The sequence below is a fragment of the Scyliorhinus canicula genome, chromosome 20, assembly GCF_902713615.1.
Source record: "Scyliorhinus canicula chromosome 20, sScyCan1.1, whole genome shotgun sequence".
Taxonomy (NCBI): domain Eukaryota; kingdom Metazoa; phylum Chordata; class Chondrichthyes; order Carcharhiniformes; family Scyliorhinidae; genus Scyliorhinus; species Scyliorhinus canicula.
The window spans coordinates 72,013,379-72,032,389 of record NC_052165.1 but is presented as its reverse complement, the minus strand read 5'-3'; the positions used below and the strand labels follow the sequence as shown (position 1 = coordinate 72,032,389).

The following is a 19,011-nucleotide window of genomic DNA, read 5'->3' as shown; positions in this document are numbered from 1 at the left end:
GATGAGGGCGATGGTTTTGAGGGGCAGAGTGAGGGCAGGTAGGCAACAATAGGTGGGAGACATGCTGGCGCCGGAGCCGTGGGCCACTGGGCTGGCTGGGTGAGCTAGTCTGCGGGAGCGCAGTGGGGGTGTGTATACAATCTGATTAGGAATGGGGGGAGGGGGAGTTGTTGCTTGGCTGACGAGGGAGGGATTTGATTTTAGAAGTGGAGAAGAGGTGGGGGATGGGCACTGCCAGGAGGCAGAGATACAGAGGCGTGGGGCAGGGGCTGGGGCAGGCCCAAGAAAGGGATGGCTCACCGGCAAGGAGGGGAGGGGAGTGGGTGGGGGGGGGGGGGGGGTGGTACCCCACAACTAGGCTGGTTACGTGGAACATTAGAGGGCTAAATGGGCCGGTGAAGAGGGCTAAAGTGTTCGCGCATCTTACGCCTTTAAAGGTGGACGTGATAATGTTGCAGGAGACGCACCTGAAGGTAGCGGATCAGATCAGGTTGAGGAAGAGCTGGGTTAGTCAGGTATTCCACTCAGGTCTAAGACGCTAAGACCAGGGGAGTCACGATTCTGGTGAACAAGGGGGTGCAGTTTGTGATGGGGAATATTGTTTCGGATGGGGAAGGTCGCTACGTTATCGTTAGCAGTAGGCTGGAAGGGAGGAAGGTCTTCTTGGTCAACATATATGCGCCAAACTGGGATGATGTGGATTTCATACAGAGGGTGCTGGGGAAGATACCCGACCTGGATTCCCACAGCTGGTTATGGGAGGGGACTTCAATACAGTTATGGATCCAGGCCTGGTCGTGCTCCAGAACGGACAGTGTCAGCAAAGGGAAAAGAGCTGAGGGAGTTCATGGAGTAGATGGGGGGGGGGGGGGGGGGGGGGGGGGGGGGACGGGACGGGGGGGGGCGGGGGGGTGGGATCCGTGGAGGTTTGGTAGGCCGACAGGGAAGGAGTTCTCCTTCTTCTCACACGTTCATAGGGACTACTCCTGGCTCAATTTGTTTTATACCGAGTAGGGATCAGGGGTGGTGGATGCGCAGTAATCGGCAATCACCATTTCTGACCATGCCCCACTTTGGGTTGAGCTACCGGTGAGTGAAGAGAGCGTCCAGCTTTTGGCCACTAGGATTGAGGATTGTGTGCCGAGTGTTATTAGGGAGGACCAAACAGGGTTCGTTAAAGGTAGGCAACTGGGGGCGAATATAAGAAGATTGCTCAATGTGATCATGATGCCCCCGGAGGGAAAGGAGGTGGAGGTAGTGGTGGCTATGAACGCGGAGAAGGCATTTGACCGGGTAGAGTGGAACTACATATGGGAGGTGCTGGGACAGTTTGGATTTGGGGTGGGTTTCATCGACTGGGTCAGGCTGTTATAATCAGGCCCCGGAGGCGAGTGTGAGGACAAACAGGACGACTTCCGACTATTTCAGACTGCACGGGGGGGGGGGGGGGGGGGGGGGTGGAGCATAGGGTTTCGTTGTATGCAGATGACCTGCTTTTGTACGCTTCGGACCCGATGGCGGGTTTGGACAGAATCACGGCGACCCAGGGGGAGTTCGGCTGGTTTTCGGGGTACAAATTGAATATGACAAAAGTGAAATGTTTGTAGTTCAGGAGAGCGGCCAAGGGAACCAGCTGAGGGAGCTGCCATTCCGGTTAGTTGGGGACAGTTTCAGGTACTGGGAATACAAATGGTGCGGGAATGGGGTTGGCTACACAAGCTGAACCTGTCCCGGCTGGTAGATCAAATGCGAGGGGAATTCCTGAGGTGGGATGCGCTCCCGCTGTCGTTACCTGGGAGAGTACAGACAGTTAAAATGACGGTCCTCCCAAGGTTCCTATTCGTGTTCCAGTGTCTTCCCATTTTCATTCGGCGTTCCTTTTTTAAGAGGGTAAGCAAGATCATTTTGGGCTTCATATGGGCGGGCAAGTCCTCGCAGTAAAGAGGGTGATGCTCGAGCGGAACCGGGGGGAAGGGGAGCTTGCACTGCCGAATTTCAGCAACTATTATTGGGCGGCTAACATAGCCATGATAAGAAAGTGGGGGGTTTTGGGGGGGGGGGGTCGACTTGGGAGCGGATGGAGGCAGCCTCACGTAAGGGTACCAGTCTGGGGGCGTTGGTGACGGTGCCTCTGCCGTTCCCGCTGGCGCACTTCCCACCAGTCCTGTAGTGGTGGCGACCCTTCGGATATGGGGACAGTGGAGGAGGCATGCGGAAGCAACGGGAGCATCGGTCTGGTCCCCAATATGTGATAACCATCAGGTTTTCTCCGGGGAGGTTGAACGGGGGGTATCGGTTACGGCGGAGGGCAGGGATTGAGCGGATGGGAAATTTGTTCTTGGAAGGGAGCTTCCCTGGCTTGAGGGCGCTGGAGGACAAGTTTGGGTTGACGAGGGGGAATGAATTCCGGTATATTCAGGTGCAGGACTTTTTGCGCAGGCAGGTGCCATCTTTTCCACTTGCCACTAAGGGGGATCCAAGATAGGGTAGTGTCTAGCGGATGGGTGGGGGAGGGAAGTGTCTCGGATATTTACAAGGAGCTCATGGGGACGGAGGAGGCACAGACTGAGGAACTGAGGCATAAATGGGAGGAGGAGTTGGAAGGGGAGATTGGGGAAGGCCTGTGGGCGGACAAGCTGAGCAGGGTTAATGGGACTGCAACATGTGCCAGGCTCAGCCTGATTCAGTTTAACGTCGTCCACCGGGCCCACATGACAGTGTCCCGGATGAGCAGATTCTTTGGTGTAGAGGACAGGTGTGTAAAGTGTCTGAGAGGACCGGTAGACCATGTCCACATGTTTTGGGTGTGTCCAAAACCTAGGAGACACTGGCAGGGGTTCGAGGACGTCATGTCTAGAGTATTGAACATAAGGGTGGCAATGGGTCCGGAGGTGGAGATTTTTGGGGTTTCAGAGGCCCCGGAAGTCCGGGGGGGAGAAAGAGGCCGACGTTTTGGCCTTTGCTTCCCTGGTAGCCCGGAAACGGATACTTCTAGCTTGGAGGGAGTCAAAGACCCCGAAGTCGGAAGCCTGGCTGTCAGACATGGCGAGTTTCCTGGGCTTGGAGAAAATCAAGTTCACCTTGAGAGGGTCGTTGTTAGGGTTCGCCCGGAGGTGGCAACCATTCATTGACATCTTTACGGAGAATTAATCATCAGCAGGGGGGCGGGGGAGGGAGGGTTAGGGAAATGTAGTATAGGGGGTCAATTAGGCAGATCTGGGTGGGACGGGTTAGGGCAATTGCACTGTGAACTTTGTACAGTCCTTTTGTTTTCACGTTCTGTAATTCTACTGTTTACAATGCCAAAAACACCTCATTAAAATTGTTTATCAAAAAAAAACTTTACAGTCGAGGTTAATGCCAAATTCTGGACCCCCATGATGTGCAGTTTGAACTATAAATTTGCTATTTTTTTTATGGATGACCTTTTTTTCCAATTAATTTAAGGGATGGGCAAGTCGCCAGTTAGGCCAGCATTTAGTGACCATCCCTAGTTGGCCTTCAGAAGGTGGTGGTGAGCTGCCTTCTTGAACTGCTGCAGTCCCTGAGGTGTAGGAACACCCACGGTAGAGTTCCAGGATTTTGCCCCAATGACAGTGAAGGACGGCGATATATTTCCAAGTCAGGGTGGTGAATGACTTGGAGGGGAACCTCCAGGTGGTGGGGTTCCCAGGTACCTGCTGCTCTTGTCCTTCTAGATGGTAGTGGTCGTAGGTTTGGAAGGTGCTGCCTAAGGAGCCTTGGTGAGTTCCTGCAGTGCATCTTGTAGATGGTACACACGGCTGCTACTGTTTGTCAGCAGTGGAGATTTGTATGTTTGTGGAAGAGGGAACAATCATGTGGGCTGCTTAGTCGCGGGTGGTGTTGAGCTTCTTAAGTGTTGTTGGCGCTGCACTCATCCAGTCAAGTGGAGAATATTCCGTTACACTCCTGTCTTGTGTCTTATAGATCGTGGGCAGGCTTTTCTGGGGAGGTGGGGGTGGTGGGGTGTCAGGAGATGAGTTGTTCGCTTTAAGATCCCTAGCCTTTGACCTGCCCTGGGAGCCACAGTGTTAATATGGCTAGTCCAGTTCAGTTTCTGATCAAAGGTAACCCCCAGGATGCTGATTTGGGCGATTCATCTCCTAAAAGGATTTGGACTTACAAACTGTCTAGCCCGATAAACAAATACAATTAGTGACAAATGGACTGCAAGTACCAGGGAGTAACAATCTCTAAGGGAGAATCTAACCACCTACCCTTGCCATCTAACAATACTGCCACTGTTGAGTCATCACCATCAGCAACCTTGATGAGGCAACCATTCACCAGAAACTTAACTTGACCAGTGACACCGGTACCATCAGAATCCTGGCACTCCCTCCCAAACAACACCACATAGACTGTAGTCTTCAAGAAAGTGATACGCCATCTCTTTCTCAAAGACAATTGGCAATGGGCCAGTGACGCTGACATCCCAGGGGCTGGTTTAGCACAGTGGGCTAAACAGCTGGCTTTTACTGCAGAACAAGGCCAGCAGCGTGGGTTCAATTCCCATACCAGCCTCCCAGAACAGACGCCGGAATGTGGTGACTAGGGACGTTATCACAGTAACTTCATTGAAGCCTACTTGTAACAATAAGATTATTATTAAACAAATAATTTTTTTAAAATGTATTTTCCAGGAGAAAGCACGATATGGGGCAGTGTTGGAGGTCTGCTGATTTGGAAGTCCCCAGATTCTGAGGTTATCTCTCTGGAATTAGCCAACCACTGCTGTGAGGGTAGGTGAGGCGCATTGCATTTGCTGAAAAAAAGAGACATGCTGTCAAAGTTTGTTGTCGTGCACTCATCAGGACAGGTTTGCAAGAATACCAAATCTCAAAGGCAACAATATTGATACTGCATATTGCGTTTGGTCTTAAATGTCAGAAGTCGACCCAGGTTCCTGCTCCACATCACTATTGGAGAAAGAAAACTCTGCTGAGAAATTGATGTATTTGGACATTGAACAAAGGCTGGGTTTGACTGTGATGTCACCTCCTATCCCCCAACAAACGAATCGAATAGTTCATCAAAACTCAACTACTCAGCTCACACAGAAATTAGCCACCTGAGCAACATACTTGATAACATCTGGAGGCAGCTGCCTAGTTCAGGTGAGCAAACAAGAAAATTATACTCCAGTGCTTCTGCTCTACCTGGGACATGGGAATAAATAGTTTTGTTGAGTTAAATTATCTGTGCTTCCCGGCGGTGTATGCAAGGCATGAATATTGTTTTGGAAATATAATTGTCTCCTGATGTCCATTGCCTCCAACTAAAGGTTGTCAAGTACAAAGAAACTCACTGATTTATGACATCATTTACAGTCTCAATTCAATAAATGCTAAAATAAATTATAACTGCAACTATTTTCTCCTTTGCAAAATTACTGCTGAAGTCGTTAGTGTGTTAAAAATGTAACAGAATGTAGTTTTAGAGCTGGTCAGAGCATGTTATATAAACAGCCTTCGCCTGCCTCTGGGCAAAAGGCAGTAAATTGGCTTGTTCCGTACTACAATGCCAGCTATACAACTGTGTGCATACATTTTGGCTTTAAAAACCTCGGCGTTTCGACTCCTTGCAATGATCTTAAATAAGGAATGTTCTGTGGTCCTTTTGCATGTCCCTATTCCAGCCTTATGATACTGGAAAACTATCCTGTGGATGTAAGATGTTTATATGTGGAAGCTTCAAGGGTTTATTGTTTTTCAACCAGTAGGAAAGGAACAGCCACTTGGCAAACAGTGATTCACTTTGCCGTTGTAAGGTGAAGGACGATTGTACTGTTGAAGATCAAAATGGATGGATTAAGGTCACCAGACATTCAGAATAAAAAGATTTTAAACTGATGCAACCAGCAGTTTTTACAGGTCTTGACTTCTATTGAAATTCTTCCACTGAGTTTGTTCAAAAATACGCAATCAAAAATAATTGATGAGCCATCATTATTGTTGCTAACACTGATGTTCCCTGGTTCAAAGTTTCAAGGAACAGAAATAGGCGAATACATTGTTGTGACTTTTTAAATGCATGTTATAAATGTTTTTTAATGACAATAATTTGCCCTCACGGGCCAACTTGTACACATTCTTGTACACAGGGCAGCACGGTGGCACAGTGCTTAGCATTGCTGCCTACGGCGCTGAGGACCTGTGTTCGAATCCCGGCCCTGGGTCACTGCCTGTGTGGAGTTTGCACATTCTCCCCGCAACCCAAAGATGTGCAGGGTAGGCGGATTGGCCATTCTAAATTGCCCCTTAATTGGAAAAAATAATTGGGTACTCTAAATTTAGGGCAGCACGGTAGCATGGTGGTTAGCATCAATGCTTCACAGCTCCAGGGTCCCAGGTTCGATTCCCGGCTGGGTCACTGTCTGTGCAGAGTCTGCACGTCCTCCCCGTGTGTGCGTGGGTTTCCTCCGGGTGCTCCGGTTTCCTCCCACAGTCCAAAGATGTGCGGGTTAGGTGGATTGGCCAGGCTAAATTGTCCTTAGTGTCCTAAAAAATAATGTTAATGGGGGTTGTTGGGTTACTGGTATAGGGTGGATACGTGGGCTTGAGTAGGGTGATCATTGCTCGGCACAACATTGAGGGCCGAAGGGCCTGTTCTGTGCTGTACTGTTCTAATTCTAATTCTAATTCCAGCCTCAGAGTTTGGTTTCCACCATCCAGTAAACATTTGCTTGTTCTGCTCAGGAAATAAGTGAATCCTGATTAATATTCTGCAGTATCTACCTCTGGAGTCCACAATTAAGGATATGGTGACTGAACATCTTGAAATTTTTCAGCTGGTCTGAGAGAGTCAGTAGTATTTGTTAAGGGGAAGGCCTTGAGCCTGCGGAACCTGGGATTGAACTGTTTTGAAGAGGTGACTCATGCACTGGACTGGAGAATGTCTCCGGGTGTTATTTACTCAGACTTTCAGAAGGCCTTCAATAAAGTATCTTATCAGAAACTGTCAGCTAAAAGTTGATGCTTATGGAATTGAAGGCAAATCCATGACCTGGTTAGAAAATTGACTGAGTGGCAGGAGACTGAGAGAGTAGGGATAATGGGCAGTTACTCTCATTGGCAGTATGTGTCTATTGATGTCCTGCAAGAATCTGTGTTGAGGCTTCAGAAATCGAGCTTGTTTATTAATGGCACAGATGATGGGATTATAAAGCCACTTACTTACCTGTGGTTGCCAATCGGACTTCACCTTAGATATGCACTCCATAGCACTGCATAATGGCCAAAGCCTGTAACTACATCATTCACGTTGAGATTGGCTGCATTGACAAAAGGTATGGTGAACATTGTTGACACAACCTTAGGCTGGAAGTGTGCCTTGCGCAGATTTGTAATAACCGACAGATTTTCAAGTCCTGAGAAGCTGTTTTTGCTGCGATGATTCAGTATGACCCTACTGCTTTCAAGGAATTGTGAATGCGATAAATTGTAAAAACCTGTTTTCAGTTACTGTTATATTGAAGTGATTGAAACTTACTGGTTACATTCAGTTGTAGGAAAGAGCATTTGGTTATACTTCAAGTGCATTTCCCACAGCGTTGGTAATTAAGGGATACCACTAATGGGATGAGGCCCTCCAAATGGGGGTTTGTACCTAACATTGGCTTGTAAGAGTAGGCATTGTGCAGTGACACATAGCAGAATCTTTTTTCTGACAAGCTACAACTTTCAGAAAAAAATGCCACCTCCTTTTGTCTATAGAGGACAAATTACCCCCCCCCCCCCCCCCCCGCCCCTCCCCACCCCACCCCCCTTCACCCAGACCAATCCTGGAAGAATAGACATACTTGTGTTCTTTGCCACTCTTACACTGAGAAACAAATTGAGCACTTTGGCATTTTACCGTACTTTGCTTCTCATAATTTGTTGAAAGTTACGCTTTACTTGGCAGAACATTGCCTTCAGATTACAGACTCGAGGCTTTAAATGACAAATTCCTCTAGTTGCTTTTTGGTTTTCTGGCACTATGTTGCCGTGGAGCTTGCTGCAGCTCTGGCCTTGTTTGTTGCTGAACGTCTACAGTGTTCAGGCAGTTGTCATCCAGCCATGTTACCCGTTCGGTATATTGGTAAAACGGCTATGGATTGAATCACTATTGCCACTTTAACTTTGCTTGAAATTTTGCATGAAGCTATACCCACAGCAATCAGTTTGTTATTTTAATGCAACTAGAGCAACTAAGCCCCAACTAGAGCAGTTCTGATTACCACACTTTAGGACAGGCTTGTCCTTGGCATTGTGGCCCGCGAGATGGTTTGATCTGGCCCACCACACCGTTCAACTCAGACACGATATCAATCAGATCTTCAGTGCTATCAGCAGCCAATACAGGGAGAACCAGGCTACGAGCGGACAAGCAGCACACAGTTGCCAGATAAGTTTGAAATCTCCATTTCTGCCAGCAGAGCTCAGAGTAATACACAGTGAGTGCAAGGGCTGGAGCAGCTGCAGCACGAAGGAGGCGAGTCAGGCCTCGGCCCATGGAGCAACTTCGAGAGTGGGGGGAGGTGAGCCTGGCCTCAGAGAACGGAGCACCTTCGAGCAGAAGAAGGAGAGTTAGGCCTCTATGGAGCCACTACAGAATCTCTGCAGTGCAGAAGGAGGCCACTCGGCCCAGCAAGTCTGCATTGACCCCTGTAAAGAGCCCCCCACCCAGGCCCATGACTCCACCCCATCCCCGCAACGCCACCTGAACTTTTGGATACTAAGGGGCAATTTAGCTTGGCCAATCCAACTACATCTTTGGACTGTGGAAGGAAACTGGAGCATTATGAGGAAACCCACACAAACATGGTGAACGTGCAAACTCCACACAGACAGTCATCCAACGGCGGAATTGAACCCGGGTCCCTAGTGCTGTGAGGCAATTGTGCTAACCACTGTGCCACCATGCAGCCATACTATGAATAGGTGGGGGCTGGGGAGGAACGGGGTGCTAGAGCTGCAGAGAAACTTTGAGTGGGAGGGGTTTGGGAGGAGGAAGAGGGCCTTGGGCAGGTTCATTACACAGCAAGTTGGGGGAAAGGAATAACAGGGCCATGATTCAGCATGTGTGAGGGTAAAAAGCAAAGCAAGGTTGACAGGGAGTCCTGAGACAGCATGTTTCGAGGGTAAGGGCTCTTCAAGGGCTGATAAACAGATATCCGGTCTGGGTTATGTCGTGCTACATCAAGTACATGGGCAGGCATTGACGCCTTGTGACAGACAAAAACAAGGACAGATATCTCACTGAATCAGTGCTCAATGGGTGGAGACGATAAGGTGGTAAATTAGTCTTCTCATCTGAGGCTTGTTCAAAGAGGTACAGGTTAATGTTGATTGGATTAACAGCGAGATAAATTTCCATTCCTCTGGGCCTTTCTCTGGTATATAGTCTGGGACTTCAAGGGACAATCCCATGACGTATTGCTGGAAGGGAGGGTGGAGGGCCTCTGATTAACCAGTTAATCCTGGAACATCCCCTGGCACTGGGAGCTGCCTGTGTAGTGCCAGGACACTGCTGGGCTGCCAAACTAATGCTATGACAATGCCCAGTTAGTGCCCATGATGTGCTTGGTCAGTGCCTGGATGGTGCCAGGGTACAAGCTGATCAGTTAGCGAGAATGACCCTCTCCCTCCAAGCATTGCACTCACCTGAGCACCCCCGCAAGGTCTGCCCACCAGATGTACATTGTCGGAGACTAGTTGGGCTTCATGTTGCTCTGCTGACATGCCGCTGTGGATGGATCTTTTAAAGGTGGGAGCGGGGGAGGTGGTTCCAGCGTACAGGCCTGATAATTACATGTTAATATATTCAAAAGAGGTTCCCATCATTGGAAAACACACCCCATCACTGACAGGGGGAGTGGACAATCGCATCATGTGCTTACATGTGCCTTGACATCATATCCACCTGCCATATTGAAAAGCATCCGAAATCACTGACCCACCATTGAAGAGAGAAGATACATCTCCTGAAGAAAGAAGGTGAACCTCCCAGGAACACATTGAGCATGTGGACTTCCTCGATGACGCTAAAACTGAAAGATGCACCGGGAAGATTCTACCACAGTTCTGAGGTCCCAGGGTCCAGGGTCACTTGCTTTCTCCATCCTGAACTCTGGAGGCAGCCCCAGTCATTCTTCAGGTCAGTCCAGAATTTTGCACGCAACATTGTTCCAGACGTGATCTTACCGATGGGTTTTTTGCGCAAGTATGAAACCGATATATGGGCCGCCTGCCAAATTCCACCCCCGCCCCACAACTGCCCGCCCCAGGCACATCATAGTTCCCACTGGTGTGAGAGTTCTGTCCAAGATTAGGTTGAAAAAGTTGACGTTGTTCCTTGGAGCAAAGGAGAGTGAGGGTAGATCTGATAGAGATATACGAGATTATGATAGGTTTGGATAAAAAACAGGGAGGGAAAACTGTTCCCATTAGCTAATATTACAAGGACAAGGGGACAAATAGATTAGCTATAGGAGTGGATTTAAGGCTTTGGGCAACTGAGGTTGGGGAGATGTCAGGAAGAACTGTTCTTACACAGCAAGTGGTGGAAGCTGAAATTAAACGTTTACAAGGAAAGTGGATGGGTGTTTGAAGGGAATAAGCCTGCAGGGCTATGGGGAGTGGGACTGACTAGATTACTCTGCAGGGAACCAGCAAGAGGCTGAATGGCCTCCCTTCAGTGTCATAAGTGATTCTATGACTCCTTTTATTGGATTCATACATTAACAAGCGTAACTGTCGTGAACATCTTGATTTTGGGATTATTTGCTCGAGTGTGACTTAACGTGCAAAATCGGAGTCACTTTTTGGATGTGTATAGTGGGGGGTGTTTCTTGACGCTCTGCTATCTAATGAAATTCTGTTGGTTTTTTTGGCCTCGGTGACGAACGTCCCAACGTGGCCGCGCTTACCTCATTTCCTCCACTGATGAGCTCGGCTCGCCAATGCAGGACGATGACTCGCAGATCGAGCCACCATTTTAAAATGTGGCACTGATCTTTTGACAAACCCTCTGCTCATCCAGCATGGCCTCCAGACTTCCCACCCCCTCCCCCAATGTCTACAACTTACCTCTTGGGAGTCCTTGAGACCCCCCTTGGAGTTAAACTAAATACTGTGCCAGAAATAACTGGTGCGGAAAGAAGGAAGTCAATTTGCTTTAGGAACATTGGATTCAGGAACAGGAGTAGGCCATTCAGCATTTCGAACCTGCCCTGCCATGCAATAGGATCATGGCTGATCAAATTGTAGTCTCAACACTACTATTCCATCTGCACCCCCCCCCCCCCCCCCCATAACCCTTAACTCCCTTGTGTATCAAAAATATGTCTAACTCTGCCTTGAATTCATCCAATGACCCAGCCTTCATTACTTTCTGTGGAAGAGAATTCCGCATTCTAACAACCCTCAGAGAAAACATTTCTCCTCATCTTCTTCTTTAACGGTAGACCTTTTATTCTTAAACTGTGTCCCTTTGGTTGTAGTTTCCCTCAGAAATGGATACATTCTCCTGGTAACCACCTTATCAAATTCCCTCAGGATCTTGTATGTTTCAATAAGATACCTATCAGTCGTCTAATTTCCAATGGGTCGAGTCCAATCTGTTCAACCTTTCTTCATAAAATAATTCCCTGCATCCCAGGAATGAGATGAGGGACTCAGTTTTGTTGCTCTTTCCTGTCGACTGTGTCATGTGAGAGTACCTTTAAGAAATGGGTGTTTATAAATGTGTATGTATACAAGTATCTGTAGTGAGAGTACCTTTTAAGAAATTGGTGTTTATTACTGCAGTGATGTCAGAGAGTGGCTGGAGCTGGGCTGTCTGTCAGTTTTTACTTTCGTTTTAGGCTGTTTGCTGCAGGGTGTGTTTTAGTTTCGTTTTCAGTGTTGGGGCTGAAGCCAGCTGGACTGCTGTTCTCTCTGCCATGAAAAGACTATCTCTTGATCATTTGGTGAATTCAGAAATATAAATGTTTTCAGGAGTGACTTTAACCTGATGTGCTTACGTTAAAGGTTTTGTTTTTAAGTTGTATGGATGTTAAAAGGAAAGCTTAAAGGATTACTTAGTGTTGTAGTCTTTGGGGGTTGTATTTGAATTAATGGTTTTTAAGATGTCCACTGTATGTTTTATAAAGGTTGACTTGAGTTCATAGAATAAACATTGTTTTGCTTTAAAAAAATACTTTTCAACTTCTGCTGTACCACACCTGTAGAGTGGGCCGTGTGCTCCCCATACCACAATCTATTAAACGTTGTGGGTCAGGTGAACTCCATGATACACTTTGGGGTTCTCTAAACCCTGGCCCATAACAAGCGCAATACTTTAAACAGGTTTTGCAGTTTTACCTGGCCAAAGGCCTTTTCACAATCCACAAAGTAGGTAGGTCTAAATCTTTTTCAGTATTCTATGCTTATTACATTTAACACTCTCATCACTTCTTACAGCCTCTAGGTCCTACACCCTTTCTAAATCTGAAGTGATCACAGCAGAGGTAATGGCTTGCTTTGACTTCCAATCCATTTGTTAGCGTCTTTAACATTAACTTGGATGCTTGTGTAATCCTCTGTAATTCTCTTCATCTCCAGCTTAAACTTCTTGGGCGGATTCTCCATTTCTGAGACTCAGTGTTGACGCCAAAGTAGAATTCATTGATTTTCACGACAGAAAAACAAGCACTACACCTGGACTGATGCCGCTACAATTAAAGGACTAGCACTGGTGCCGCGTGGAACAAAATCGATTCCAATGAAAAACGTTGTGGGATTCACCGCATCTGTGATTGGCACTCAGGTGGCTGACAAGCTGCAGCCACACATACACATTACAATCCCCACACATGCTTATCCCAACCAGAAAGATGGCACTGGTTGAGATGGAGCATACCCAGGCAGCTTATTGGTCGGCTGCAGCTAGAGGGCACTCAGGGGGGATACCCTGGGGGGACACCTATACGGCCCGTGACACTATGTTCAAAGTGTGTTGTTAGCGGTGTGCGGAGCTGCATGGCTGACTTGCAGGCTGCGGCAATGGTGTTTTGTGTCCATCCACCCCGAACCCCCCCCACCCCGGCCCTGGCAGAAGCCCCCGGCCAGCGGTACAGCTGTCAGCAAGCCATGGTGATGTTGGCACTTTCTGCACCCCCTCTTTCTCCCTCAGCAACCGCCGCATCGGTTTCTCCATTTTTAAAAGCACAAGTGAACCCCACTGTTGGGAACTCGGCCCATCAGAGGCGGAAAATCGCGGAGGCCCCGGAGAATATCGGGTCGGGTCCCCTAGTGATATGCAAATGGTGTTTCCTGCCTGTGCATGCTGGAATGCATTGACGACGCTATCGAAGTGCTGGAGAATTGCAATTTGGCACCTGCCACGATTCTGGCATCGGAACCGATTCTCCACCCGATCTCCTTTTCTAATTTCGGCATCGGCTAACGGAGAATTCCGCCCCTTATTCTTAAACTGCGTCCCCTGGATCTAGTCTCTTCCACAAGTGGAAACATTCTCCCGATATCTACCCTATCGAATCTCCTCAGGATCTTAGATGTTACAGCCAGACCCTGATATTTTAATCTATTCCTAATAATAATAATCTTTATTATTGTCACACAAGTAGGCTTACATTAACATTGCAATGAAGTTACTGTGAAAATCCCCTAGTTGCCACATTCCGGCACCTGTTCGAGTACACAGAGGGAGAATTCAGAATGTCCAAATTACCTAACAAGCATGTCTTTTGGGACTTGTGGGAAGAAACTGGAGAAACTAGGGCAGCAGGGTAGCATGGTGGTTAGCATAAATGCCTCACAGCTCCAGGGTCCCAGGTTCGATTCCCGGCTGGGTCACTATCTGTGTGGAGTTTGCACGTCCTCCCCCTGTGTGCGTGGGTTTCCTCCGGGTGCTCCGGTTTCCTCCCACAGTCCAAAGATGTGCGGGTTAGGTGGATTGGCCATGCTAAATTGCCCGTAGTGTCCTAATAAAAGTAAGGTTAAGGGGGGAGTTGTTGGGTTACGGGTATAGGGTGGATACGTGGGTTTGAGTAGGGTGATCATGGCTCGGTACAACATTGAGGGCCGAAGGGCCTGTTCTGTACTGTTCTATGTTCTATGCACCCGGAGGGAACCCACGCAGACACTGGGGAGAATGTTCAGACTCCGCATAGACTGTGACCCAACCTGGGACTCCGGTACTGTGAAGCAACAGTGCTCCCGTGCGGTTATTGGTCGACAAATATATAAAGTAGCCCACAAATTTGATGTTGTAGGAATGGACTATTTAAAAATAAATCATATTTGTTCGACTTTGTTTTCTAGTTTATTGAAATAGATGAAATTGTAATTTTTTAAAAAGCAACACTCAAAGTAAGTTTGGGGGGGGGGGGAGAATCGTACATTTTATGCTTTTGTTAATGCAAGAAAGGTTACATAATTTAGTCATTATTTTATATTGGTGGTCTCTGTTTTACAATTTGATATCCCAGCTGGCAGTGGTGTGTTCGTCTGAATGGTAGCACCTCTGTGTTTGAACAAGAGTCAGTCTTTTTTTAGAACTATGCTTGACAGATTGATATGTCTGTGTGTGTGAAAAATGTGCGAGTGACTGTATGTCCTCAGACTCACCTTGAACAATTCCAGGAGATCTGCTCGGACTGTACTGAATGGTCAGACTCTCATGAACAGTGGACGCAGCACAGATAGGGGACTCGTACAAACAGGACAGATAGGTATGCTCCATCCAGCCAATCCCTCACAATTCAAATGCTTGAAGGTCTATACACAATCCAACCCCCCCCCCCCCCCCCCCCCCCCCCCCCCCGTCCCCGCCACCACCCTTAAAATCATGTGATCTAGGAGAGGTGAAAATCTAAATAAAAGCACAGCACAATTGCGCTGGGAGGAGGGGCTGGGGGTTAGGGGGGCACCAAGAATCTCTGGGAATTTCCTCCCTGACCCTTCTGGGAATTTTCTCCCTGACCCTTCTAGGAAAGAAGACCTGTACGAGAACATTTCTGGCCCTGAATTCCCTGCAGTATCTACCTTATGTCAGAGATGAGGTCCGCCCCCCCTAATCAGAATAAAGTCCAGCTCTCGCTTGAAGGAGCTCAGCAAGTTGATGCCCACTGATTGAGCTGACAGTGTGTTCCAGGGCACCATTAATGTCTGGGATAAGCACCACCTCCTGACATCTGATCTTTCACAACGTAAAACCCTGATCCCTGGTGCTCCGAACTTAGTTAATTGGAACTGTCCTCTGGGAGGAGGCACAGTGGTCAGCACTGCTGCCTCACAGCGCAAGGGACCCAGGTTCAATTCCGGCCTTGGGTCACTGTCTGTGTGAAGTGTGCACTTGCTCCCTGTGTCTGCGTGGGTTTCCTCCGGGTGCTCCGGTTTCCTCCCACAGTCCAAAGATATGCAGGTTAGGTGGATTGGTTTTGATAAATTTGCCACTTAGTGTCCAGTTTCGGTGAGGTTATGGAGTGGGGGAGTGGGCCCAGGTAAGGTGCTCTTTCAGAGGCTCAATGCAGACTCGATGGGCCAAATGGCCTCCTTCGACACTGCAGAGATTCTATGGTTCTAAGGTTCCTCACCAGGAAGCTTTGGTTATGAAGGAAAAAGCAGGAGCCAATTTTTATATACGTTTTAGAAGTATTTATTCCTAGACATATCACATTACAATCAAGCACCGCCCATGAGGAAAGCGAAGAAAAAACATGGAGCAGTGTCAGGAGAACATTCCGGCGCTTCCAATCCAGCCACTGTCACCAATGGTGGATCAATAAAATCAAGGATGCTCAAGGAGCCAGAATTAGATAGTGTGGATATTTCAAAGGATTGTGGGATTGGAGAAGATTTCGGGCATAGGGAGGGATAAAGCCATGGCAAGATTAGAAAACTAGGATGAGAACTTGAAAGTACGATGTTGCTCGACTGGGAGCTAATGTGGGTCAACACACAGGAGTAATCGGTGAACAGGAATTAGTATGGGTCAGAACACTAACAAATCGTTCTCTTCCTCTTGTACACGTCTAGCTAAATTACAATCGCTCCGCATGCTTTGTGATTGTAGATGGATATGCTGCGGTTTAACTTGTAGAATGTCTCCATCAAATTCACTTTTTAGATAATGTGCTCACTAGGTGGCACTAAGGAGAATGGGCAGTCTAGTGTTAAACTTGTTCTAATCTTAAATCTATTTTTCACATATTTAATGCAGTTGAAAAGTGTTGTCACAACTGCTGCGTATAGTGCTATGAATGATGGGCAAACCCACATTCTGGTTGCGGCATATCTTCTAATAACCCTGCCAGGAGCTGTGGTGTTGATTTCTTGGAATGTCGATTTGTTCAGTTCATTAACCCCTCTCTCTCCCAACTTTCAAAGCGCAGGTCCAAGATTTTGTATCTGAAAAGTGGAGGTTTACAGCAACAACCCAGCTCTCAACAGACCACAGCTTTCTTTAACAAAGGTTAGTTCGCTGTCTGTGGAGTGTGTCGTGCATCTGGCTGACCCCGGGTCACAGTGTTGACTGGAGAGAACCCACTGAGTTCAATAACAAAGGACGGATGGATGGATTTAAAAGCTCCCATTTATAAAGGAAGATGCAACTGGGGTTATACTGCACACTGTGGGGATTGAAACTAGTGAGAGACAGTTTAAAGGTACACTCCGAACTCCCAAATATCCATCCTTCCTTTCATACTGTTGCCCATCCAACACCCTCACAACACAGATGTGGAACTGCAGCTTCGGAGATTACCGTTTGAATATGACATGACCCACTTTTCCTCATCTTCAAAGTTGAACCCATGAAATACACTGGCTATTCTGTTTAAAGATATATTAAATAAATAAACCACTCTTTTAAAAACTCATTTCCAAAGCTTCATTTGTTATTTCAGGTGAGTTTCATAAATTTCTATGAGGTTGGGCTGGGATAGCTCTACTCAAGCTGATTGCTCGTGAGTCTGTACAGAATGAATGACCAGAAGAAAGCAACCGCAGCGACCTTTGTGCTGACATCCATTTGCCTCTTCTGCCAGTGTAAAATTCATGGCAACTTTCATCGTGTGCCCAGATCATTCACTCACCTTGTGAATATTAAATCATAAAAAAGCCTTGCATTTCAGTGTTGCGATGTCAGTTGATGTTTATAATAATTTTTATTAGTATCACAAGTACATGGAACATAGAACATACAGTGCAGGAGGAGGCCATTCAGCCCATTGAGTCTGCACCGACCCACTTAAGCCCTCACTTCCACCCTATCCTCATAACCCAATAACCCCATCTAACCTTTTTTGGTCACTAAGGGCAATTTATCATGGCCAATCAACCTAACCTGCACGTCTTTGGACTGTGGGAGGAAACCAGAGCACCCAGAGGAAACCCATGCAGACATGCGGAGATCATGCACACTCCGCACAGTGATCCAGCGGGGAATCGAACCTGGGAACCTGGCGCTGTGAAGCCACAGTGCTAGCCACTTGTGCTACCGTGCTGCCCCAAAAGTCGATTACATTTAAAAAAAAAATATTTTTATTCTCCTCCTTGTTCACATTTTCTCCCAAATTTACACCCACCAACAATAAACAATAATCAGCATCGAATGCAATGTCAATCCCCATATCAATAACAACAATCCCATCCTCCCACCAAATCCCCAAACATTAGTCCGCATGTTACCATAAACAAATAACAATCAGGAATCACCCACAGTCACACATACGTTACCCCTCCCCCAACCCTCCCAAACCCCCCCCCAATGTTCAATGTAATCCAATTCTATAAAAGTGCATAATGAATAACGCCCATGAACTGCAGAACCCCCCCATCCTTCCCCTCAGTTCAAATATGACCTTCTCAAGAGTCAAGAATTCCAACAGGTCCCCCCCCGCGATGGAGATGTCCCTCACAGGATCCACCTTCGGGCGATCAACGAGGCAAAGGCTACAACATCTGTCTCCGCACCCGTTTCCAAACCTGGTCCGACTCTCCGAATATGGCCTCCCGAGGGCACTGAGTCCAGTTTCACGTGCTTCCAGTAAAAACCTCCTTCCAGTAATCCTCCAGCTTTGGACAAGACCAAAACATGTGAACGTGGTTTGCAGCCCCCCCCCCCCCAATCCTCTCCCTTCCACCCCCCCCCCCCCCCCCATCCTCTCCCTCTTCCCCCCCGCCCCTCCCTCCCCGGGCAACGTTCACAGACATCTAACCCCTCAAAGAGCCGGCTCATCCTCGCCCTTGTGAGGTGTGCTCTATATACCACCTTCAGCTGTATCAGCCCCAACCTCGCGCACTAGGTGGAGACGTTCAGCCTCCTGAACACCTCACACTCAAGTAGGCTTACATTAATACTGCAATGAAGTTACTGTGAAAATCTTCTAGTCGCCACACTCTGGCACCCATTCGGGTTCTTTCTAACTGGATGGGAACCACCTCATGCTGCAGGTGGGACCGGGGTCAAATGTTTTAGCCTTCGCCTCGCTGACCGCTCGGAGGTAGGCCTTGTTGGGGTGAAGGTCAGCCTCTCCATCCTAGGCCTCAGCATGGTAGGGGAACCTGCTGGAGTTTTTGGACTAGAGAAGTTAAAATTCAAGCTGAGGGGGGTGAAGGAAGGGTTGCTGTTTATCATGTACTTTGGGGAGTTGGTTGCAGTTGACTGTTGAGAATGGGGTGGGGGTGGGGGGGGGGGGGTCTTATTTGTTTGGGGTTGTTTGGGTTTTGTATTTTGAAAATATTGAAAATCTGTTGAATAAAAATACTTTCAATAAATAAATAACTGGATCGGAAGATCACAGAATGGAACCCAGTTTTACTATTCGTTATCAAACATGGAGTAACAGAGTAACAGGACTGCTGATTCATTTAAAAAAATGTATCAAACATAGAAAAATTGGATTATGATATAATGCTCCTTTTCTCTCCTTTTAGGTTAACAATTACACACAGGCTTTAAGATAACACAAGCGGCAAAGTGCATTTGAAGCTACAATGG

At 47.6% G+C, this 19,011-nt stretch overlaps 1 long non-coding RNA gene across 1 annotated transcript in view; it reads left to right on the top strand.

Annotated features, from left to right (window-relative positions):
- Positions 1-16,489, top strand: part of LOC119955069 — a 64,874-nt gene extending 48,385 nt beyond the window's left edge. The window contains exons 2-3 of the long non-coding RNA XR_005458380.1: positions 4,665-5,138; positions 16,403-16,489. This is a non-coding gene — a long non-coding RNA (uncharacterized LOC119955069). The remainder of the gene's footprint in view (positions 1-4,664; positions 5,139-16,402) is intronic.
- The last annotated feature ends 2,522 nt before the right edge of the window (positions 16,490-19,011 follow it).